Consider the following 26,910-nt stretch of genomic DNA (forward strand, 5'->3'; position numbering starts at 1 on the left):
ATGCTGGTGTACAGTGACTCCACATCGAGGCTTACCAGCAAGGTGCCTTGAGTGACTTGTATTCCTTCAAGTCTGTTGAGGACATCCTTGGTGTCCTGGACGAAGGAAGGTAGTGATGTCACAAATCCTCTGAGTACTTTGTCTATATATATACTGATAGGTTCGGTGAGTGAGCCGATGCCCGCTACTATAGGTCGTCCAGGTGGTTTATTGATGTTTTTGTGGACCTTGGGGATGCTATAGAAAGTTGCTATAGTAGGGTCTTTTTGCATCATGAAGTCATGTTCGTTCTTTGATATAACTTTCATCTCCAAACCTTTACGTAATATATTGCCCAACTCCTTCTGAAATGGTACTGTTGGGTCACCAGGGAGAGTCCTGTAGCATTTTTTGTCCTTGAGTAATCTCAAGTTTTCTCTTCTGTAGTCTTCTGTTTTCTGTATCACTAGATTGCCTCCTTTGTCTGCTGGTTTTATAGTGATTTCATTCAGATCTTTTATTTCCTTTAGTGCTTTTAGTTCTTCTTGGTTCAGATTACTTTGTTTCCTGGTCTCTTTTAGGGATTCCAAATCCTTAGTAACCAAGTTAAGGAATGTAGAGATGTTGGCGCAGCTGTCTTGATGTGGTGTAAATCGGCTTTTGGGTTTTAGAGTTGTGTGGGGTCCATCTCCAGGATCTTTTTCCCCATCTTCCAGGAGGTTGACCAGGTTGACTAGATGTTCTTTATCTTGGGTTTGCAGAAATTCTTCATATAGATTGGGTATCGCATTTCTTCCTCGTCTTTTGAAGAATTTGTGCAGGAGCATTTTGCGTGCGAAGAGGTTTATATCTTTAATGGCCTCAAAAAGGTCAAATTTATTGGATGGAACGTAGGATAGGCCTTTTTCCAGGAGGCTAAGTTGGGCCTCCGTAAGGGTTATTTCAGAGAGATTTATGATTTCACTCTTATTGTTACACATATTCTCCCTGTTTAGTATCTTCTTTTTCTCTGTTTCCTGTATCCTGACCATCTTCCTCTTCCTCTTCCTCTCCAATACCCCTCCTCTTCTAGTTTTTCTGGGCCATAGTCTATCGTCTCCTGTGCCCGGCCTAAAAAATGTTCAGGGTTGTGACTCTCCCCTTGTGCCGGGGTTTTGTCCCTTTGTGATTTAGATCTCGTTGTTATCCTGTTTTGGTATCCACTACTGTCCTCAGTCTCTGACATGTCCCAGTCAGTGGATGAGTCACTATGATCCTGTATTTTAGCCCTCTCGGCCTGGAAATGGTGCTTATAGATTTTGCCACTCTTGTAGTCCCCACTATCTCTCAGAAATTTTATGCGCTTGCGTTCTTTTATTCCTTTCACATAGTTGTCTGTGGTTTTCTGAAGGATTTTTTCATATTTCTCAAAATGGGGTGATTCCTTCCATTGGACTGCCTCTTTTTTGTTTTTCTCTATGTCTATGTTAACCTTTTTGAGTTCAGCCAGTTCATTGTCCACTAAGAGAATCATTAAGTCATGTGAACACTTTGTTATAGTTTCATCCCATTTCTTGATGAATGTCTCTTGTAAATTATGGTACGATGGAGAGAGGTTAACTCTCAGACCCCTCGGTATCATTTTACTTTTTTGATATTTTTGGAGGCTGCACACCTCCCACCATAGGCGTGATTGTTTCTTATATAGATGTTCTAAGTTTTGAAAGTACGTTTTGATGTTATTAACGGTGGGTTCTTCTCTAGACTGTGGGTTTGTTGAAAATATGTTTTCCGAGTCAGCCTCCCAATCATTGAAATCCATAGTTCGTGAAAGAAAACCTGCCATAATTGATGATTGGCTCAGGTTTATTGTAAGTGTAACAAAATGAAGGGGGAGCTGAGGTGAAAGGCAGGTAGAAGAACCTGTTGGTGAGGGGAAACTATAGAAGAGGGACCTCGCTCAGACCCCTAATAGGTGGAGGCGTGCTGCCTGGGGATGGGCTAGATAGACAAGAATGTGCACCGAGAGTGGTACACCAAAGAATCCCCTTTAAATAGGCGCACTGCAGACCTGAAAATATAGACGGTCAGGGGTGGGATGTGGTGTATAAAAATAAAAAACAACTTTAATAAATATTCATATAATGGTGTATATAAAACCGTATATAGTGCTGTGCTATACACTGAGTAGTAATAGACTACTGTTGGTCTGTATCAAACTCCGTCATGCGTCTCAAACTATGCTCCCATTAATATGTCTCCCTTGTTGTTTAGATGAAACTTGATAGATGCTCTTCGTATCAGAAGTCTAGGTAAGGATATTAATCCTGTGGTATATTAGTACGTATAGGTTCTACCGAGACTTACAAAGTATTCACGCAGCACATTCAGGCGATATGTACACTGCGCATGCGTCATGTAAGTTAAAAAATTGGAGTCTATTATATGTACGTGTTGCGCATGCGCCGGAACGGTGCGTGAGATTTAACTGTTTGGATGGCCCGTTTTAGGTAAGTAACGGGTAAAGGGAGCACTGGGTATGGTAGAAATGTTTAGTAGTGATTGAACATAGTGACACACAAAGCGCTGTGCCTATGGATCACTATAGAACACTTTATTAAGTTGAACCCAGTGTATTACGGGATGCGTATTAGTAGTACATTAGTGCGTTCATGCGTCACACATTGTGATGTACTTGCTCTAGTAATATGTCCTCTAGTATAGTATGTGTCTCAGTTTGGGCGCCGGTACAAGGGTGCTGTACACCTTTAGTTGCTGGTGTGGTGAAAGTAGTAAGCGCAGTACTGGGCTGATGAGTGATGTTTAAAACGAGTGACCGCAGTGCTGCTTATTTGTACACTGCTGCAAAGAGGAAATAGGGCATAACATACGAGACCCAGATAGTCAGGGCAGCTGTGTCTATATAAAATAACATAGACGTGTATGCATGATTGTATCTGTTCTATTTATAACGAGCAAGCTGTTTTGATAGTGAGTAGCAAGTGCCGCCCTGTGGCAGCACTGACACCTCTTTAAATGGGTGTATCAATGAAAATTAGCTTTGACACAAATCTGCGCACTGAAGGAGCTAGTAGAGATAGCAGACGTAGTTATGCATGAGTCATGAAACAGCTAAAAGACCCGACATGCCGCATGTTTCGTCACTTCCTGTGACTTCATCCGGGGTGGGCGTTGCTTGGTTCCCAGTCGCTTCTTTATACCCTGTAGTTGCCATAGCGATCGTGGGACTCCAAAAGCTGATAGGTGGTGGTGCACGAGTACTGCATCCAAAACTGACCTAAGTTAGTGCTTGTAAATACAAGTTAGAATAGAATGAATTTCAAAGATTTGATTAGTGACAACAAAGATGAGTTGAAATAAAGTCTTGGTTCTGACATTAATTTATAGGAAAGAGTTAAAAACAAAACCTTCGTTTAGGCCAGATGGATAGTGGGTATTGAGCAAATAAATCCATCTGGCCTCCCGTTGCAGGAGTTTCTTATCCCAGTTCCCCCTGCGAATGCTTGGGGGAACATGGTCTATGCCTTGGAAGTTAAGCGTATCAAGGTTCCCTGCATGGTGGTCCCTAACATGACGGGAGACCGGGGTGTCCAGAGCATTCCTGATAGATCCTATATGTTCCAGGATGCGTCTTCGGAGTTCTCGCTTTGTTTTGCCAACATACTTTTTTCCACATACACAGGTTATCAAATAGATAATCCCACTGCTCTTGCAGTTAATAAACTGTTTAATGGTGTATGTTTTATTGTTGTCAGTGTTTGTAAAGGTCTTGCTTTCCTTAACATAGCCACAGGCTTTGCAGTGATGGCATTTATATGTGCCTTTCACACTTAACCAAGTTGTGCTTTTTCTGTTGTTTCCCAGCATGAAATGGCTGTGCACCAGATGGTCTTTAATATTTGGTGCCCTTCTCCAGACGATGGATGGATGACTTCTAAGAACCTTCTTCAGATCTTCATCGTTCGTCAGTATAGGCCAATGCTTGGTGAGTATCCTGTGGATATCTCTCCACTGATTGTGGTAAGTGGCTATGCATCTGATTTCCCTCAATTTGTTGCTCTCATCCAGAGATGAGGATTTTAGTAAATCAATGCGTGGTGTGTTGATAGCACGATGATATGCCGTCTTGAGTTGGCGATTTGAGTATCCCCTTGCTAGGAAGTTATCCCGCATTTTCTTGCTCTCTTCCTTAAATGTCATGATGTCTGTGCAGTTGCGTCTGATGCGCAAAAATTGTCCTGTGGGGATACCTCGTATGAGGGGTTGAGGATGGAAACTGTCGGCTCTGAGGTAACTGTTTGTTGCAGTCTCTTTCTTGTGGTTTGTTGTGGAGAGATAACCATCCTCATTAATAGTGATTCTTAAGTCCAGAAAAGTAATGCTACTAGGGCTGCTTTCTGATGTTAACTTAAGGTTGTGTTCATTGAGGTTAAGTATTTTCAGGAAGGTTTCCAAGTCATTCTTTGTGCCTTTCCAAAGTAATAGGATATCATCTATGTAGCGTAGCCACAGATCTATGTGTTCTGTGTACATAGACATTCCTTCTGAAAAAACACTGATGGCCTCCCACCAGCCTAGGTATAAATTGGCGTAGGTGGGGGCACATGTTGTACCCATTGCTGTTCCCTGGATTTGCAGGTAATATCTGGAGTCAAATAAAAAGTATTATGCTCCAGTACAAACTCTAAAAGCTCGACGATGAAGGCATTATGTTCAGTGTATACACAGCTACGTGATGATAGAAAGTGTGCTACTGCCATGAGACCGAACTCGTGTTTTATGCTGGTGTACAGTGACTCCACATCGAGGCTTACCAGCAAGGTGCCTTGAGTGACTTGTATTCCTTCAAGTCTGTTGAGGACATCCTTGGTGTCCTGGACGAAGGAAGGTAGTGATGTCACAAATCCTCTGAGTACTTTGTCTATATATATACTGATAGGTTCGGTGAGTGAGCCGATGCCCGCTACTATAGGTCGTCCAGGTGGTTTATTGATGTTTTTGTGGACCTTGGGGATGCTATAGAAAGTTGCTATAGTAGGGTCTTTTTGCATCATGAAGTCATGTTCGTTCTTTGATATAACTTTCATCTCCAAACCTTTACGTAATATATTGCCCAACTCCTTCTGAAATGGTACTGTTGGGTCACCAGGGAGAGTCCTGTAGCATTTTTTGTCCTTGAGTAATCTCAAGTTTTCTCTTCTGTAGTCTTCTGTTTTCTGTATCACTAGATTGCCTCCTTTGTCTGCTGGTTTTATAGTGATTTCATTCAGATCTTTTATTTCCTTTAGTGCTTTTAGTTCTTCTTGGTTCAGATTACTTTGTTTCCTGGTCTCTTTTAGGGATTCCAAATCCTTAGTAACCAAGTTAAGGAATGTAGAGATGTTGGCGCAGCTGTCTTGATGTGGTGTAAATCGGCTTTTGGGTTTTAGAGTTGTGTGGGGTCCATCTCCAGGATCTTTTTCCCCATCTTCCAGGAGGTTGACCAGGTTGACTAGATGTTCTTTATCTTGGGTTTGCAGAAATTCTTCATATAGATTGGGTATCGCATTTCTTCCTCGTCTTTTGAAGAATTTGTGCAGGAGCATTTTGCGTGCGAAGAGGTTTATATCTTTAATGGCCTCAAAAAGGTCAAATTTATTGGATGGAACGTAGGATAGGCCTTTTTCCAGGAGGCTAAGTTGGGCCTCCGTAAGGGTTATTTCAGAGAGATTTATGATTTCACTCTTATTGTTACACATATTCTCCCTGTTTAGTATCTTCTTTTTCTCTGTTTCCTGTATCCTGACCATCTTCCTCTTCCTCTTCCTCTCCAATACCCCTCCTCTTCTAGTTTTTCTGGGCCATAGTCTATCGTCTCCTGTGCCCGGCCTAAAAAATGTTCAGGGTTGTGACTCTCCCCTTGTGCCGGGGTTTTGTCCCTTTGTGATTTAGATCTCGTTGTTATCCTGTTTTGGTATCCACTACTGTCCTCAGTCTCTGACATGTCCCAGTCAGTGGATGAGTCACTATGATCCTGTATTTTAGCCCTCTCGGCCTGGAAATGGTGCTTATAGATTTTGCCACTCTTGTAGTCCCCACTATCTCTCAGAAATTTTATGCGCTTGCGTTCTTTTATTCCTTTCACATAGTTGTCTGTGGTTTTCTGAAGGATTTTTTCATATTTCTCAAAATGGGGTGATTCCTTCCATTGGACTGCCTCTTTTTTGTTTTTCTCTATGTCTATGTTAACCTTTTTGAGTTCAGCCAGTTCATTGTCCACTAAGAGAATCATTAAGTCATGTGAACACTTTGTTATAGTTTCATCCCATTTCTTGATGAATGTCTCTTGTAAATTATGGTACGATGGAGAGAGGTTAACTCTCAGACCCCTCGGTATCATTTTACTTTTTTGATATTTTTGGAGGCTGCACACCTCCCACCATAGGCGTGATTGTTTCTTATATAGATGTTCTAAGTTTTGAAAGTACCTGTACCTAGTACCTAGTACTGGTACCTAGGCTGGTGGGAGGCCATCAGTGTTTTTTCAGAAGGAATGTCTATGTACACAGAACACATAGATCTGTGGCTACGCTACATAGATGATATCCTATTACTTTGGAAAGGCACAAAGAATGACTTGGAAACCTTCCTGAAAATACTTAACCTCAATGAACACAACCTTAAGTTAACATCAGAAAGCAGCCCTAGTAGCATTACTTTTCTGGACTTAAGAATCACTATTAATGAGGATGGTTATCTCTCCACAACAAACCACAAGAAAGAGACTGCAACAAACAGTTACCTCAGAGCCGACAGTTTCCATCCTCAACCCCTCATACGAGGTATCCCCACAGGACAATTTTTGCGCATCAGACGCAACTGCACAGACATCATGACATTTAAGGAAGAGAGCAAGAAAATGCGGGATAACTTCCTAGCAAGGGGATACTCAAATCGCCAACTCAAGACGGCATATCATCGTGCTATCAACACACCACGCATTGATTTACTAAAATCCTCATCTCTGGATGAGAGCAACAAATTGAGGGAAATCAGATGCATAGCCACTTACCACAATCAGTGGAGAGATATCCACAGGATACTCACCAAGCATTGGCCTATACTGACGAACGATGAAGATCTGAAGAAGGTTCTTAGAAGTCATCCATCCATCGTCTGGAGAAGGGCACCAAATATTAAAGACCATCTGGTGCACAGCCATTTCATGCTGGGAAACAACAGAAAAAGCACAACTTGGTTAAGTGTGAAAGGCACATATAAATGCCATCACTGCAAAGCCTGTGGCTATGTTAAGGAAAGCAAGACCTTTACAAACACTGACAACAATAAAACATACACCATTAAACAGTTTATTAACTGCAAGAGCAGTGGGATTATCTATTTGATAACCTGTGTATGTGGAAAAAAGTATGTTGGCAAAACAAAGCGAGAACTCCGAAGACGCATCCTGGAACATATAGGATCTATCAGGAATGCTCTGGACACCCCGGTCTCCCGTCATGTTAGGGACCACCATGCAGGGAACCTTGATACGCTTAACTTCCAAGGCATAGACCATGTTCCCCCAAGCATTCGCAGGGGGAACTGGGATAAGAAACTCCTGCAACGGGAGGCCAGATGGATTTATTTGCTCAATACCCACTATCCATCTGGCCTAAACGAAGGTTTTGTTTTTAACTCTTTCCTATAAATTAATGTCAGAACCAAGACTTTATTTCAACTCATCTTTGTTGTCACTAATCAAATCTTTGAAATTCATTCTATTCTAACTTGTATTTACAAGCACTAACTTAGGTCAGTTTTGGATGCAGTACTCGTGCACCACCACCTATCAGCTTTTGGAGTCCCACGATCGCTATGGCAACTACAGGGTATAAAGAAGCGACTGGGAACCAAGCAACGCCCACCCCGGATGAAGTCACAGGAAGTGACGAAACATGCGGCATGTCGGGTCTTTTAGCTGTTTCATGACTCATGCATAACTACGTCTGCTATCTCTACTAGCTCCTTCAGTGCGCAGATTTGTGTCAAAGCTAATTTTCATTGATACACCCATTTAAAGAGGTGTCAGTGCTGCCACAGGGCGGCACTTGCTACTCACTATCAAAACAGCTTGCTCGTTATAAATAGAACAGATACAATCATGCATACACGTCTATGTTATTTTATATAGACACAGCTGCCCTGACTATCTGGGTCTCGTATGTTATGCCCTATTTCCTCTTTGCAGCAGTGTACAAATAAGCAGCACTGCGGTCACTCGTTTTAAACATCACTCATCAGCCCAGTACTGCGCTTACTACTTTCACCACACCAGCAACTAAAGGTGTACAGCACCCTTGTACCGGCGCCCAAACTGAGACACATACTATACTAGAGGACATATTACTAGAGCAAGTACATCACAATGTGTGACGCATGAACGCACTAATGTACTACTAATACGCATCCCGTAATACACTGGGTTCAACTTAATAAAGTGTTCTATAGTGATCCATATGCACAGCGCTTTGTGTGTCACTATGTTCAATCACTACTAAACATTTCTACCATACCCAGTGCTCCCTTTACCCGTTACTTACCTAAAACGGGCCATCCAAACAGTTAAATCTCACGCACCGTTCCGGCGCATGCGCAACACGTACATATAATAGACTCCAATTTTTTAACTTACATGACGCATGCGCAGTGTACATATCGCCTGAATGTGCTGCGTGAATACTTTGTAAGTCTCGGTAGAACCTATACGTACTAATATACCACAGGATTAATATCCTTACCTAGACTTCTGATACGAAGAGCATCTATCAAGTTTCATCTAAACAACAAGGGAGACATATTAATGGGAGCATAGTTTGAGACGCATGACGGAGTTTGATACAGACCAACAGTAGTCTATTACTACTCAGTGTATAGCACAGCACTATATACGGTTTTATATACACCATTATATGAATATTTATTAAAGTTGTTTTTTATTTTTATACACCACATCCCACCCCTGACCGTCTATATTTTCAGGTCTGCAGTGCGCCTATTTAAAGGGGATTCTTTGGTGTACCACTCTCGGTGCACATTCTTGTCTATCTAGCCCATCCCCAGGCAGCACGCCTCCACCTATTAGGGGTCTGAGCGAGGTCCCTCTTCTATAGTTTCCCCTCACCAACAGGTTCTTCTACCTGCCTTTCACCTCAGCTCCCCCTTCATTTTGTTACACTTACAATAAACCTGAGCCAATCATCAATTATGGCAGGTTTTCTTTCACGAACTATGGATTTCAATGATTGGGAGGCTGACTCGGAAAACATATTTTCAACAAACCCACAGTCTAGAGAAGAACCCACCGTTAATAACATCAAAACGTACTTTCAAAACTTAGAACATCTATATAAGAAACAATCACGCCTATGGTGGGAGGTGTGCAGCCTCCAAAAATATCAAAAAAGTAAAATGATACCGAGGGGTCTGAGAGTTAACCTCTCTCCATCGTACCATAATTTACAAGAGACATTCATCAAGAAATGGGATGAAACTATAACAAAGTGTTCACATGACTTAATGATTCTCTTAGTGGACAATGAACTGGCTGAACTCAAAAAGGTTAACATAGACATAGAGAAAAACAAAAAAGAGGCAGTCCAATGGAAGGAATCACCCCATTTTGAGAAATATGAAAAAATCCTTCAGAAAACCACAGACAACTATGTGAAAGGAATAAAAGAACGCAAGCGCATAAAATTTCTGAGAGATAGTGGGGACTACAAGAGTGGCAAAATCTATAAGCACCATTTCCAGGCCGAGAGGGCTAAAATACAGGATCATAGTGACTCATCCACTGACTGGGACATGTCAGAGACTGAGGACAGTAGTGGATACCAAAACAGGATAACAACGAGATCTAAATCACAAAGGGACAAAACCCCGGCACAAGGGGAGAGTCACAACCCTGAACATTTTTTAGGCCGGGCACAGGAGACGATAGACTATGGCCCAGAAAAACTAGAAGAGGAGGGGTATTGGAGAGGAAGAGGAAGAGGAAGATGGTCAGGATACAGGAAACAGAGAAAAAGAAGATACTAAACAGGGAGAATATGTGTAACAATAAGAGTGAAATCATAAATCTCTCTGAAATAACCCTTACGGAGGCCCAACTTAGCCTCCTGGAAAAAGGCCTATCCTACGTTCCATCCAATAAATTTGACCTTTTTGAGGCCATTAAAGATATAAACCTCTTCGCACGCAAAATGCTCCTGCACAAATTCTTCAAAAGACGAGGAAGAAATGCGATACCCAATCTATATGAAGAATTTCTGCAAACCCAAGATAAAGAACATCTAGTCAACCTGGTCAACCTCCTGGAAGATGGGGAAAAAGATCCTGGAGATGGACCCCACACAACTCTAAAACCCAAAAGCCGATTTACACCACATCAAGACAGCTGCGCCAACATCTCTACATTCCTTAACTTGGTTACTAAGGATTTGGAATCCCTAAAAGAGACCAGGAAACAAAGTAATCTGAACCAAGAAGAACTAAAAGCACTAAAGGAAATAAAAGATCTGAATGAAATCACTATAAAACCAGCAGACAAAGGAGGCAATCTAGTGATACAGAAAACAGAAGACTACAGAAGAGAAAACTTGAGATTACTCAAGGACAAAAAATGCTACAGGACTCTCCCTGGTGACCCAACAGTACCATTTCAGAAGGAGTTGGGCAATATATTACGTAAAGGTTTGGAGATGAAAGTTATATCAAAGAACGAACATGACTTCATGATGCAAAAAGACCCTACTATAGCAACTTTCTATAGCATCCCCAAGGTCCACAAAAACATCAATAAACCACCTGGACGACCTATAGTAGCGGGCATCGGCTCACTCACCGAACCTATCAGTATATATATAGACAAAGTACTCAGAGGATTTGTGACATCACTACCTTCCTTCGTCCAGGACACCAAGGATGTCCTCAACAGACTTGAAGGAATACAAGTCACTCAAGGCACCTTGCTGGTAAGCCTCGATGTGGAGTCACTGTACACCAGCATAAAACACGAGTTCGGTCTCATGGCAGTAGCACACTTTCTATCATCACGTAGCTGTGTATACACTGAACATAATGCCTTCATCGTCGAGCTTTTAGAGTTTGTACTGGAGCATAATTACTTTTTATTTGACTCCAGATATTACCTGCAAATCCAGGGAACAGCAATGGGTACAACATGTGCCCCCACCTACGCCAATTTATACCTAGGCTGGTGGGAGGCCATCAGTGTTTTTTCAGAAGGAATGTCTATGTACACAGAACACATAGATCTGTGGCTACGCTACATAGATGATATCCTATTACTTTGGAAAGGCACAAAGAATGACTTGGAAACCTTCCTGAAAATACTTAACCTCAATGAACACAACCTTAAGTTAACATCAGAAAGCAGCCCTAGTAGCATTACTTTTCTGGACTTAAGAATCACTATTAATGAGGATGGTTATCTCTCCACAACAAACCACAAGAAAGAGACTGCAACAAACAGTTACCTCAGAGCCGACAGTTTCCATCCTCAACCCCTCATACGAGGTATCCCCACAGGACAATTTTTGCGCATCAGACGCAACTGCACAGACATCATGACATTTAAGGAAGAGAGCAAGAAAATGCGGGATAACTTCCTAGCAAGGGGATACTCAAATCGCCAACTCAAGACGGCATATCATCGTGCTATCAACACACCACGCATTGATTTACTAAAATCCTCATCTCTGGATGAGAGCAACAAATTGAGGGAAATCAGATGCATAGCCACTTACCACAATCAGTGGAGAGATATCCACAGGATACTCACCAAGCATTGGCCTATACTGACGAACGATGAAGATCTGAAGAAGGTTCTTAGAAGTCATCCATCCATCGTCTGGAGAAGGGCACCAAATATTAAAGACCATCTGGTGCACAGCCATTTCATGCTGGGAAACAACAGAAAAAGCACAACTTGGTTAAGTGTGAAAGGCACATATAAATGCCATCACTGCAAAGCCTGTGGCTATGTTAAGGAAAGCAAGACCTTTACAAACACTGACAACAATAAAACATACACCATTAAACAGTTTATTAACTGCAAGAGCAGTGGGATTATCTATTTGATAACCTGTGTATGTGGAAAAAAGTATGTTGGCAAAACAAAGCGAGAACTCCGAAGACGCATCCTGGAACATATAGGATCTATCAGGAATGCTCTGGACACCCCGGTCTCCCGTCATGTTAGGGACCACCATGCAGGGAACCTTGATACGCTTAACTTCCAAGGCATAGACCATGTTCCCCCAAGCATTCGCAGGGGGAACTGGGATAAGAAACTCCTGCAACGGGAGGCCAGATGGATTTATTTGCTCAATACCCACTATCCATCTGGCCTAAACGAAGGTTTTGTTTTTAACTCTTTCCTATAAATTAATGTCAGAACCAAGACTTTATTTCAACTCATCTTTGTTGTCACTAATCAAATCTTTGAAATTCATTCTATTCTAACTTGTATTTACAAGCACTAACTTAGGTCAGTTTTGGATGCAGTACTCGTGCACCACCACCTATCAGCTTTTGGAGTCCCACGATCGCTATGGCAACTACAGGGTATAAAGAAGCGACTGGGAACCAAGCAACGCCCACCCCGGATGAAGTCACAGGAAGTGACGAAACATGCGGCATGTCGGGTCTTTTAGCTGTTTCATGACTCATGCATAACTACGTCTGCTATCTCTACTAGCTCCTTCAGTGCGCAGATTTGTGTCAAAGCTAATTTTCATTGATACACCCATTTAAAGAGGTGTCAGTGCTGCCACAGGGCGGCACTTGCTACTCACTATCAAAACAGCTTGCTCGTTATAAATAGAACAGATACAATCATGCATACACGTCTATGTTATTTTATATAGACACAGCTGCCCTGACTATCTGGGTCTCGTATGTTATGCCCTATTTCCTCTTTGCAGCAGTGTACAAATAAGCAGCACTGCGGTCACTCGTTTTAAACATCACTCATCAGCCCAGTACTGCGCTTACTACTTTCACCACACCAGCAACTAAAGGTGTACAGCACCCTTGTACCGGCGCCCAAACTGAGACACATACTATACTAGAGGACATATTACTAGAGCAAGTACATCACAATGTGTGACGCATGAACGCACTAATGTACTACTAATACGCATCCCGTAATACACTGGGTTCAACTTAATAAAGTGTTCTATAGTGATCCATAGGCACAGCGCTTTGTGTGTCACTATGTTCAATCACTACTAAACATTTCTACCATACCCAGTGCTCCCTTTACCCGTTACTTACCTAAAACGGGCCATCCAAACAGTTAAATCTCACGCACCGTTCCGGCGCATGCGCAACACGTACATATAATAGACTCCAATTTTTTAACTTACATGACGCATGCGCAGTGTACATATCGCCTGAATGTGCTGCGTGAATACTTTGTAAGTCTCGGTAGAACCTATACGTACTAATATACCACAGGATTAATATCCTTACCTAGACTTCTGATACGAAGAGCATCTATCAAGTTTCATCTAAACAACAAGGGAGACATATTAATGGGAGCATAGTTTGAGACGCATGACGGAGTTTGATACAGACCAACAGTAGTCTATGACTACTCAGTGTATAGCACAGCACTATATACGGTTTTATATACACCATTATATGAATATTTATTAAAGTTGTTTTTTATTTTTATACACCACATCCCACCCCTGACCGTCTATATTTTCAGGTCTGCAGTGCGCCTATTTAAAGGGGATTCTTTGGTGTACCACTCTCGGTGCACATTCTTGTCTTAAAAGGTAACCCACTAAACAAGTTTCTTTTTATAATCCTTTTAGTGCTTGATTTCTCTACAACTTGACATTTTGACAATTGATTCAGTTTCTTCGTAGAATAAAGTCGGACAACTTTAGAAAAAGGCCAGATCAATAGCCAAAATGTCAACTTTTCCTGCAAGGCATCAATTAATGAACCCAAAAAGCATATTCTGTAACTAGACATTCTGTATTACTCTCAGAAACAGTTTGATTCTTTTCTACAAGTTTGAGATAAACCCTTAGCTTTAAAGAACTCTTGACCTACTGTACCTTTCCAAAGTGGCCGGATCAGAATTTTCTTTTGAGTAGAGAGGCCACAATAATATTGTAATGTGATATACATTTAGATTACTTAATATGAATTATTGTGACTGTATGGGGGTAACCAGGCTATACAATAAAGATTAAGACCATCTGGTTACCCCTTAGACCGTGGGGAGCCTGGCAGCTACCTAGCACCATAAACCAGGGGCCAAGGATTATATATGTAAAAATAAAGTTACCCCTGCTTTTCCTGTTTACATGTTCCCTTTGCCCTAGAAACTTACACCCAAAGAAACTTCTTGTGTGTAAGTTTAATGTGGGATATTTGAGTCAAAATGAAATTATTTTTTTTGTAGGAGTTTGGTGGCCAAAGTTACTGGTAGCCCCTTTATTCCACCCGGTGTTCAGGCCCCATTTGCCGGTATGCGGGGGGAAATACACCGGGGCGGTCCAGTGTCCCCCAGACTCCTGGTTTTCGAGCCCAGATATCCCAGATTTGTTTCCCTTATAAATATAAGGTGCCCCAAGGTCCATACTTTATTAAAATATGGTTTATAATGTTTGGTGCATTTACTAAAAATATCTATTCAGTCAGCCATCCATATAGGTGCTGGGAAGTCTTGATAGACATCGTAGTTCAAAGAGGAGGCGGGATGTTGAGAAGTGTCAAGGTGCTTAGTGGCCGGGGCAGGGCAGAGTATTGGGTCTTGAGAACAGAGACCCCCTGCGGGGAGGACATTCTGGTTTGCCAGACTCGGTGGAGCCTGCACAGTAGGTGGCAATGGGCTGACTGGGGAAGCGGCAGAATTTCAGTGTGTTTCCCATTGGTCAATTCATATGTTCCACCAACGGGACATCGCGAGTCGGCTTGGCACACCCCTCCTCTGAAATCAGCCCAAGGATGAGCCCCTATTCCTATTGGCTGGCAGGAAAGAATTCTGATTGGTCGCTCCTCCTATCTCCATGCTGTAAATAGAATAGTGGAGGGTATGAAAGGAGAAGCCCCAGTCAGAGAACCAGGCAATCCTATGTCTTGGGCCGATGATGCAAAGGCGGGCTTTTCAAAGTTGCTCTGTTGTGCATAGCAGAGCAACCAGCTTCATTTTTGGAGATAAGAAAGCCTGCCAAGCTGAGGCTAAGTCAGACACGAGGTCCAAGTTCTCATTTTAGAACGTAGCGGTCGTGGCTAAGGTTTTTAGCCGAAAAGAGGACTAGGAGAGCCGGGTGGATTTCCTGGTCAGTGTAAGCCTTTTTCGAAGCAGGAGCCCTGCACCTATTTTAGCAAAGATTTCACCCCCAGTACTCCAGGAAGTGTGTATATTTCCTGTATCTTTGTATTTCACCGTGTGTATGTGGGTTTACCCGAATAAATCTTAATTTTATTCCACTACAGTACTGTGTTTTGCCTAGTGAATGAATTACATTTGTTAAAAGTCCTGGTCTCCCATGACAGTTACTGTATAGTTGCTTAGTTGCATGTACAGTATTATTACATCTGAACTAAATATATTTATATTAACTCAGCTTAAAAGCTGGTTTGTGTAACAAATTGCTGTTGCAGTATCTACCAGAACAACTGAATGACATTACAAGAGCAGAAGTAGACAGTCAACGGGCCACTCTGAAGCCCTTTGAAGACCAGATTTTGCCCACAGACTGGAAGATGAAGAGCATGGTCTTAAAATCCACTACGACACCGAATTGGAATATGCAAAAACAAACTGCTATAGAACCAGGAATTTACTGTGCCCAGGTCTCAATATTGTTTCATAGTTAAGTAAGAAAGAAAAGGTATATTTTACTACATTCTTAAACCAAGACAGAGTAGATACAGTATACACCTAGTGTATAATCAATTAGCGAGTTGTTTAATTTATATCACTCTGCATATAATAATAGTGGTAATAAACAGAGTTTTGAAAACTCACTGTGATACCTCTTTGTTGTGATTTTATATATTTGAACATTGCATACAAACAGCTATAATTAAAATTACAGTACAATTCATGTGCAGACTGCACAATTATGGGTTCTGTTTAAATATGAATAAGCATACTGTTAATGTAGCAAGCATTATTTCTTGTTAATTCAAGAAATAACTCAGAAAATAATGCCTGCGTTAAAGAAATAATGCATGTGTTACCACTGTTTTTAGTGGATCTTAATTATTCCTTGGGTTAAATATTGTGGTACTAATTCAGCATATTGCCTTAACGGAAGTAGAGATGGGAAAATGTGTCAAAAGTAACTTTGCAGGTTTTTTTTGTTTGTTTTTTTTTTGTTTTTTTGAGTTTTCGAAAAACATTTTTTTTTAAGTATTACAGTACAAAGGAACTTTTAGGGTCAAAAATACGAGTAAAAGTGTCCAAACTGTATTCTCAGTTTTGTTTAGCTACTTATTTCCAAAAATACATACACTACTAGAAATGGTCGAGCCGGTCAAAATCCGATCCGCAGATTTTCCTGGAATTTTTAGACTACAGTAAATCAAATCAAATCAAATAAAGGGGATGGAAAATCTAACTTATGAGGATAGGCTAGCTAAATTAGATTTATTTACATTAGAGAAGAGGCGTCTAAAAGGGATATGATAACTATATACAAATATATTTGGGGGCAATACAAGGAGCTTTCAAAAGAACTATTCATCCCACGGGCAGTACAAAGGACTCGGGCCATCCCTTAAGGTTGGAGGAAAGGAGATTTCACCAGCAACAAAGGAAAGAGTTATTTACAGTAAGGGCAGTTAAAATGTGGAATTCGTTACCCATGGATACTTTGATGGCAGATACAATAGATTTGTTCAAAAAAAGGTTGGACATCTTTTTAGATGGGAAAGGTATACAGGGATATACCAAATAAGTAGCATGGGAAGGATGTTGATCCAGGGATTAATCCGATTGCCAATTCTTGGAGTCAGGAAGGAATTTATTTATCCCCTTATGAGATATCATTGGATGATATGACACTGGGGTTTTTTGTTTGCCTTCCTCTGGATCAATAAGTAAGTATAGATATAGGATAAAGTATCTGTTGTCTAAATTTAGCATAGGTTGAACTTGATGGACCTACGTCTTTTTTCAACCTCATCTACTATGTAACTATGTAAAAATCCGCACGCCAAAATCTATCTGCGGTTTGGGTACTAACAAAATCCAAATGAAGACTTCAAGATCTGTAATTGGAGCCGGTTTTGAAAACCTGAAACATAGTTTTTGCATGATGTTATCTCCAGTTGCATATAATGCATTAGTAAGACCACGCCTTGAATATGGAGTACAGTTTTGTGCACCACTCCTTAGAAAAGACATTATGGAACTAGAGAAAGTGCAGAGGAGAGCAACCAAATTAATAAAAAGGATGGACAATCTAACTTATGAGGAGAGGCTAGCTAAATTAGATTTATTTACATTAGAAAAGAGGCGTCTAAGAGGGGATATGATAACTATATACAAATATATTCAGGGATAGTACAAGGAGCTTTAAAAAGGACTATTCATCCCAAGGGCAGTACAAAGGACGCAGGGTTATCATTTAAGTTTGGAGGAATGGAGATTTCACCAGCAACAAAGGAAAGGGTTCTTTACAGTAAGGGCAGTTAATATGTGGAATTCATTACCCATGGAGACTGTGATGGCAGATACAATAGATTTGTTCAAAAAAGGTTGGACATCTTTTTAGAAAGGGGAGGTATACAGGAATATACCAAATAAGTAAACATGGGAAGGATGTTGATCATGGGAATAATCCGATTGTCAATTCTTGGAGTAGGAAGGAATTTATTATCCCCCTTATGAGATATAATTGGGTGATATTTCACTGGGGTTTTAGTTTCCCTACCTCTTGATCAATATACTGTAAGTATTTATATAGGATAAAGTATCTGTCATCTAAATTTAGCCTAGGTTGAACTTGATGGATGCATGTCTTTTTTCAACGTCATCTACTATGTAACTATGTAATATATATTTGCTGAAACCTTCCCCCAAATAAATGAGGGAATGATGACTGTGCTTAAAAAGAAGCATAACTAAGGTACCCTGGGAAATGTGCTAGTGGCATGCAATGTATATTTAAATAAGTCACCTCCCATACTTCTTAAAATATTCCCAGAACAACTATATTAAGTGGACAAGCCTAAGGAACCTAGTGACTAGAATGGTATACTGGTGTCAGACCCAATAGTATTGGAACCCAAAACCTTTGCTACTATGGGTATCAGCTCCAGCAGTGTGAGCAAAAACACTACTAACTTCAACTCATTCACCTCCTCTTTCTCACACTCTCCTCATCCTTCTCCCCATTTTTAAGATATTTAAATTTTACTCGAATCTTCTTTTTTGAGACTAATCCGCAAAAATCCACTTCGGATTTAGGTGGAAAATGTGCCCATCTCTATACAATGTTCAGTCAACCTCACTCAGTTTCCTTCTGAAATACATAGAAATACTCAGCAATCCCCCAGAAACACAAAAATTAACACACATACTGTATATACAGGTGCAGCAGCCGTTACCGATCATTTTGCAGGTTAAATTCCTTGGTATTCCTGATCTTTGTGCGTGATATCTTGAAATTTGCATGCATTAAGACGTGAGTTTACTAGTGTTTTGATTGAATGCCGAAAATTGAATTTTAGCGTTGTCTGCAATACTATCAAGAAACTCAAGTGGACGATTGCGAGTTGTTGTCTTAAATATCTAATTGCAATTCAATTTTTAATGAATTAAATGCTTTATTTGTACAGGATAATAAAGGGAAAAAAAATAATACAACATCGCCTCTTCTTCGAAATGTAAAATATATATTACGCGCATGCATGTATGTCAAATTGGAACCTTGTTGATATGCATAAGCATGACATCACATTTCTGTGCATGCGTGTATGTCAAATTGGAACCTTGTTGAAACTCATATGTGTGTCTTCACATTTCTGCGCATGCGTGTCATTATGTACTGTAACCTTGTTACTAATTAAATTACTGTACAGTAACATACAGTGCATTTCCTCATGGAGTCGCTAGATATCTGCTGTACAGTACTACAGTACAGCTGTTCGGCTATCTAAATAGTAAAAACGACTTTCATTTTCTAGATTTATATAGTATACTATTATACTGTACATACTACTGTAAGTTTATTTCAGCACTAAAAGAAATTTAATTTCAAGATTTTTATATACACAGTAGGCCACATATTTATATATATATATTTAAATGCCTGTACAGCTGTATATTGCAGTATGTACAGTATAGTGCTACTGTAAGTGTATCTAAACAGTAAATGCACCTTATTTGGAAGATGTTTATACTGTATACAGTACTGTACAGTATGTTAATGAGATATTTATGTATAGTACTACTGTAAGTGTCTAAACAGTAAAAACATGAACACACCAAAAAGTAAATTTAAAGAATGAAATTTTTTTATTTGTACAGGATAATAAAGGAAAAAATAATAATACAAAAATACAACGTCGGCTCTTCTTCAAAATTTACAATCTTGGCTCTTTCTTCTTCACAATGGCTTGTGATTCTTGGACATCTGGGTCTACAAAGAATAAGACATTATACTATATTATCAATTGTAATTGTAAAAATTGGGGGGGGGGGGGGGTGGTGTTGGGGAGAAAAGGAATGACATGGGTACCAGTACATTATGACTACATTGTGCCTACACATGGAAAAAAACTATTATACCAGGATGCCAGTACGTCCATTATTATTCAGTATCTTCGGCTTTTTTTTGGGGGGGGGGGGGGTTGGGGGAGACAAAGCATGCATGGCATCGGGTACAGCACTTTACATTAGGACTAGATGTTAGACCTTGATAAAGGACTATTTATAGTCCGAAACGCGTTGGTGTGTGTTGTATTCTATTCTGGATCCACTAAATTAGCTTTATTTTATGGGAATGCATTCCTGGTGGTTCTTTGCTGATTTTCCAGCACTGGATATAGTGCTCTGTTTTTCCTCCCTCTGTTTTCCTTGATGTCCATCTATTAACGGAGGCACATTCAACCATGGGTCACTGGATATAATGGATGTGCTGCTCATCATGGATAAGAACCCAAGTGAGTTTGTTCCAGTTTGACCCCAATCATTGAATGTTGTCAAATAAATAGGATGTTTTATCTACTGGTCACCGGCAGGTGTAAATAACTTTATCCTTACTGCTTTGCTTTGTGGGATCATTTTTTACCAGGTCACATCCTATTAGACATCTACACAGTATATGGTTGTTTATCCAGGCATTATTCTGCTACTACAGAATTTTCTTCAGAGCACCATACAACACGCTTTTTAATCTTCTGCTTTTTGGGTAGGCTGGGGGAGACAAAACTTGCATGGCATGGGGTACAGCACTTTACATTAGGATTAGAGGTTTACATTATGTTTTGGGAGGTTTGAGGGGAAGGCACATGTCATGCATTGATTTGGCTAGTGTCTTACCTGGCAGTATTGCTGGGAGAGTTTCTTGCACCAAGGGGGTGGGGGGTTCCTGCACATTGTCTTCGCCCAGCTCCAGACATGCAAAATAGAAAATAAGCATTAAACAATCAAATAATTTAAAACAACTTTTTTTTTAGATTAGAAACATTGGCGGCACATCTTTAGTTTAAATAAATGTATAATGTGTACATTACAACAACAAGTTGAGCCCTTGTATGCCTTAAAAGGCAATTGATGCTGTCTCTCACGGTTCTCGCAAGAAGAGTGGTAACATTAAAATAGCGCTTCACTTCATCCATAATTATTCTCCTCAAATTTTAGGAAGACCCTTCTAGTATTTATTGCATTCATAATTGACATTTTGGGGCAGCTCTGGGGCAGGTCGTTCAGCATGATGTCTGAGAGATGTACAATCATGGTTGCTGGTGTGCTTCTGGCAGCAGGCGGGAGTAGAGGGTCTGGGAGGCTGCTTTCCTCCTGTAGTGGCCTAGATCTTACCAGGGTTGTCATCACCTCCAACAGAAGGGTATACGTGTATCCTAGAGATGGAGGGGTGAGCGTGGGCGTTCCCGTGATGTGCTTGGTGTTGGCACCGTGAAGGACAAATCCAAGGATTGAGAGGGTGCATTGGGGGGGGGGGCTATGCAGTTCCTCCAAGGTGCCTCCAGGTCACCCTCCTGCATCTGCATCAGACATACAGGGGCAGGGACTCCAAGCAAAGACTAGAGCCCTGCGATGTTCCTCTCAATCTTAAACAGACAAACACTCATTCACCTATCCATATTCTCCATGCTCTCCAAAAACGATCCATCTTGGCCTCAATTCTGTCCCTGTATTGCTCTTTTGAGATGTCAGTGCTTTTGATACCACTAAAAACGTCCAGCATACAGACGACTGAGCTGGATCTGGTAGAAGGAGTGCTGGTGTCATCCGGATGAAAATCGGAGTGGTTGTGTGCTGGAGGAGATGAGCTCTGGGGTTCGGGACTAACATTGGCATGGCTGTGTGCTGGAGGATGTGAGCTTCTGGATTCTGGAAAAACATTGGCGTGTCTGTGTGCTGGAGGAGGTGAACTGGGGGATTCCAGACGAGGATCGGTGGACAAAGGGTCTGTGCGGGCTGATGTTTGGGAATTAGTGGTGGTGGGTGATGGCAGTGAAAAGTCTGGGGCATCCGATTCGTCTTTGGTGGGTGCAGGGGCACTTCTGGAGCCCATCCTAACAACTTGATCCTCAGATTTTGGCTATTTTCTTCTTCACATACAAAGGACTAGGGTTCTTTGCCTTGGGAGCCTTCAGAACCTTTTCTTTAGGCACCTTTGGCTTTGGCTTGGAAACAGCTTCTGACTTGCTTTATCATGGTCAGCATAGCAGAAGAAAGCAGGCTCCTGTGTCCATAGAATCGGGGTTGATCAATGGACGCAGATGGAAGAATGTACAATACAGTATCTGGACAAGAGGTCGTTCAGATAGAGATCAGTGTGTGGGAGGCTATGCACTATGTCCTTATTTGTTTTGTTTTTTGACAGGCATAGGCACGAGCTGCAGTTGTTAAAAGTGGGCGTACTGTATACTTATATTGAAATAAGGGGTATTGTCGCTCGCCAAAAATGTACAGAAAATATATACATATAGATAGGGGTGCATACGGGAGATAGGTACATCGGTGAATACAGGGGAGGGTTAACAGTAACCCAGAAGAAATCCTATTTGCACTCCCCTCTAAGAAATGGCTGGGAAAGATTCAATCCCTGGGTAAAAAACCCCATACACCATTTCACTAAATATAAAAACACTTTTATTCAAACATATATGCAAAGACATCTATAAATATTAAAGAAACAGGGAGTGGGTACAGGGAGTGGGATGAGCAGTATTGATCAATAAGGCACACTGTATATACCCAGTGAACAGCTGTAATTACTGTTAATCCTGTCAGCCCTATATATAGATACTAGCAATATGTACCCAATCAAGCACGCTATGTGGAGTGTGTATAACACAAAAACACAAGCACACACGGGACTTATAACACGTCTACCTACAATGTTATACAAGGGGCTTAACGCATGATGTCCCTTCCTGAGAGAGTGTGTGTAGCACAATGTAATGGCTACAATGTATATCTGACAGGGTATATGAGTATACAGAGGCACATCATTACTGTTTATCAGCAAGGGGGATGTATACTGTCTCTTGACTTGAATGCCAGATGGCAAGTTCCCCCCGCATAGAATCACACAGTCCCGACGCACACGCTTCTAAATAAGGCTGCAGTGTTTCACAGATGCATCTGTTAGGATGTCAGCAGAACAACTTTGCAACCTGACCGAGCAAACACAGTTACGGATTCAACTCAGCACTATACAACCTGATTCTCGTGGCCTCTGTTGCTCAGACACTCCTCCCTGCTCCGCGCTCACTGCTGACGTCACGAGAGTCATCAAACACCGACGATCATTTTGCGCGCCTGCACTTTGTCAAGGTGAGGAAAGGTAAGGAAAAAGCCCCTTCCCTGATGTCTTATGTAGATCGGCCTGGGGGAGTGGCTTCGCAAACGGGCCAATCATCACCACTAGGAAGGGAACAGACCTATCTAGCAGGCTGGCTGGCTAAACCATAACCAAACCTTCAGAGTCTTTTAAGAAGTCATGAAAACAAATGAAACAAATCTTACTTTGGCTGCAGTAAGTAGTGTGTTGTATCCTTCTGGCTAGCAGCACATCTATCCATGTGCTCTTGTCTGAGGGAGCCAGCTACTGCTGGTAACAAGATCCTTTTCTACCTTTCTGGCTCTCAGGTGTCAGCTTACTTCCTGACTACCCAAGTTCCACCTGAGTTAACCCTTATGAGTGCTGGATGAAGCACTCAGACATATGTCTCCCAGGCGTAACTGATAGGAGGTGACTTCACTCTGTCACAATCCCCCTTGCTGATAAACAGTAATGATGTGCCTCTGTATACTCATATACCCTGATGACGAGTGTATCTAGAGAGGTACACAGAAAGAATCCCTTTGTAGGCGCACCGCAGACCTTTATAGAATAAATGTGGTCAGGGGAAATAAATTGTGTTTAACAAAATTTTTATTAATCAAATTAGTGATAGTGTAATAAAAATAGCAAATATTAAAGAACTAGTATTTACTATGTTAAAAGACACTAATTGTGTCACAACGGTAGGTCCAGAGGAACTACTCTGGGCCCATCAGCAGATGTAGATATACAGTATATGTAGCTTGTTTTTGATTCACTGTAATGCCTTAGATGTTTAGCATATATCTAAGGTATACCAGTATATGTCCTAAAGTGGATGTCGATCACTCAAGTGTGACACCTAGTGGTGCTGAAATGTTTCACACCCTATGCCTAGATCTTCATTGCTATATGCCTCTGTGCTCTAATGTTTCCACTGACAGTATGTGGTCCCACGAGTGAGTGCACGGTTGGGATCCGCCGTGCATATACCAAGAGTGTGTGGAGGATTCTTGACTATACAATGTGACTGGCTGGGTAAGTATCGCCCTAGTGCAGACACAGATATGCACTGATGGTATGTAGCTACCTTATTCTGGTCACGATTATTATGTCTCAGCAGTGGTGGGGTTAATATCCACTATACCTATGGAAATGTTTCTCCGTGTATTACCGCTGGGCACACAGAAGCGCTGTAGTTTAGAGCTAGAATCTAGGTTTGTTAGTTAATTCTAAGGTGTCTGAGTTCACTTCGGTGTCTATAGCTACACTTAGTCTCAAACTCTGGTAGTTTATTGCGAGGGCAGTTGTTGTTATACCAGTTATGGCAACATTTGCCGTGTCAATCCTCGCGCCCCTTGATTTTTGTCCCGTAGACCCCGTGTACAGATACTTGGATGTCGGGGAGTATACAGTTTGCGCTATTGTATCTGGCACAATTCTAGGTGAGTTTGTGAATCCTGCAGTGTCTGCATCTAGTTCAAAAATGTATTACTGCGTTTAATCAGCAAACCTGGTGGTTTATTATGAGTGCAGTCATAGTTATGTTGTTGTAGCAACCAGTGAGGCTCCGCACTCATGTGCTGTGAGTTGTTTCTTAAAATCAATGATTCCTGCAGAGACCCATAGCAGCGGGGGGCAGTCCCACAGTGTGCTGACTTCCCAGGTGATATTATTACCTTATTGGGATCAGGGGCACATAGAGGCTAAAATAGGGCAGACATTCCGTTTGTGGTTTGAGAGAGCGTATATTGTTGTTGGACAGCCCTGCTAAACGCAAGGCTAACACCTCTTTAACTGGGTGTATCAAGTCAGAGGTCCATACGATAGATTAGAGGCTGATATTGCAACGTTTATAATGAAGCAGTGAAACAATAGAGCTATGCTCTTATCTGCTGTAGAGACCCGGTCTCTGTCGAAATTATTGATTTAAAAATCTCTACAGCAGATAAGAGCATAGCTCTCATATCGTTCGCAGAGAACCTAGCCCAATGGCTGCTCCGAATGTATAATGCTGTATTAGCAGGAGCTCCGTTCCCGGAGCAGATGCTCCAGGCGTCAATCTCAGTTATCTATAAACCTGGGAAAGATCCGCAGGACTGTAAAAGTTATAGACCAATTTCCCTAATTAATACAGATGTTAAAATATACGCCAAACTACTGGCCAATAGATTAAGTCTTATCCTGCCCAGACTCATACATCCAGATCAAGTCTGCTTTATAATGGGTAGACAAGCTGCGGAAAACACCTGACGAATCATTGATCTGCTAGAAATAGCCACTAATCAGAAATTAAGCGTTATGATGTTGAGTCTGGATGCGTAAAAAGCGTTTGACAGGATTAACTGGCCCTACTTAAAACAGACGCTTGGGGCATTCGGCTTTGGGGAAAGGGTGAGTGGGGCGATAATGTCGCTATACTCGGGCCCCGCAGCCAAGGTCATACATCAGGGTTTCCCCTCTAATTTATTTCAAATTAAAAGCGGCACACGTCAGGGGTGCCCGTTATCCCCCCTGTTATTCGCCCTATGTATGGAACCTTTAGCTGCGCAAATCCGTAACAACCCGGATATTTCAGGGATTACGGTGCATTCACAATCACATAAGATTGCCCTGTACGCAGACGATATACTGCTGCTAATCTCCAGGCCTCTAACCTCCCTGCCGAACCTATTTGACCTGTTGGATAAATTTAATAGAATATCAGGATTCAAAATAAATCAAACCAAATCAGAGGCCCTGAATATCAGCCTCCCAAAGGAAACTGAAAAACTACTGAGTCTGAACTTTAATTTCAATTGGCAACCAAAACATATTAAATATCTAGGGGTCTACATCACTAAAGATTACTTGGGCGTCTATGATGCTAATTACCCCAAACTAATCAAGACACTAAAAGCAGATTTTAAAAAAATGGACGCCCTACAAGATCTCCTGGATAGGAAGGATACATAGTGTCAAGATGAATCTCCTCCCCCGTATCCTATATTTGTTTCAGACTCTACCAGTGCCACTTAGACTGAAGGATATACTCTCACTTCAGTCTGATATCTCCGAATTTATTTGGCGAGGGAAAAAACCGAGAGTAAATAAGACAATTATGAAAAAAACCACGCGGACAGGAGGCCTAGCGGTACCTTGCCTGGTCTCTTACTACAAAGCGGTGCAATTGTGTCAACTCACACAATGGCAGACCAACCCCGATCTGAAAAGATGGGTGGATCTGGAAAAGAGGGCTTGTACCCCATTAGAGATAGAGAATTTGCTATGGTTACCCAAAACAGCTATTAAATGGGCTGAACGACCGCTCTCATCGGTGGCCAACTCACTGTCGGTATGGGAGACTACAAAATATAAACATACCCTGACCACAAGGCGCTCTAAGATGGTCCACTTGTGGGGCAACCCTAACTTTGCACCGGGACTAGTGGTAAATGCCGCAGGGCCCTGGAAAAAATATGGATATCTTAGGTTAAGAGATCTGGAGGGTATACCGAACAGAGTTAAATCATTTGAACAAATTAGATCTGAAAAAAACATCCCACATTCCGAATTTTTTCGCTACCTCCAGATACGAGCATTCTTCGCCAAAAACTCCCCCTTCCCACCATTAACCACATTCGAAAAGCTCTGTCTGACGAAAACAGACACACAGGGACTTACATCGCAGATCTATAGAGAAGTGGTCGGTTCTGGGAGCTCACAGCAACGACAAAAACTGCCGTACCAACTTAGATGGGAAACAGATATTGGGGAGGAATTGGAGGAGGACGACTGGACTGCTATAATAGAGGCTACTGCCAAGAGCTCCATATGCACTACTTTGAAGGAGAATGCATATAAAGTATTGATGAGGTGGTACCTCACCCCATTA

The 26,910-nt window shown here is 41.5% G+C and overlaps 1 long non-coding RNA gene across 1 annotated transcript in view; it reads right to left on the reverse strand.

The window, feature by feature from the left end:
* Positions 1 to 19,552: 19,552 nt before the first annotated feature.
* Positions 19,553 to 26,910, reverse strand: part of LOC142488675 (uncharacterized) — a 41,659-nt gene continuing 34,301 nt past the window's right edge. The window contains exons 3-4 of the long non-coding RNA XR_012799573.1: positions 20,564 to 20,633; positions 19,553 to 19,661 (exon numbers count right to left, since the gene is read on the reverse strand). This is a non-coding gene — a long non-coding RNA (uncharacterized LOC142488675). The remainder of the gene's footprint in view (positions 19,662 to 20,563; positions 20,634 to 26,910) is intronic.

This window comes from Ascaphus truei, chromosome 2 (genome assembly GCF_040206685.1).
Source record: "Ascaphus truei isolate aAscTru1 chromosome 2, aAscTru1.hap1, whole genome shotgun sequence".
NCBI lineage: Eukaryota > Metazoa > Chordata > Amphibia > Anura > Ascaphidae > Ascaphus > Ascaphus truei.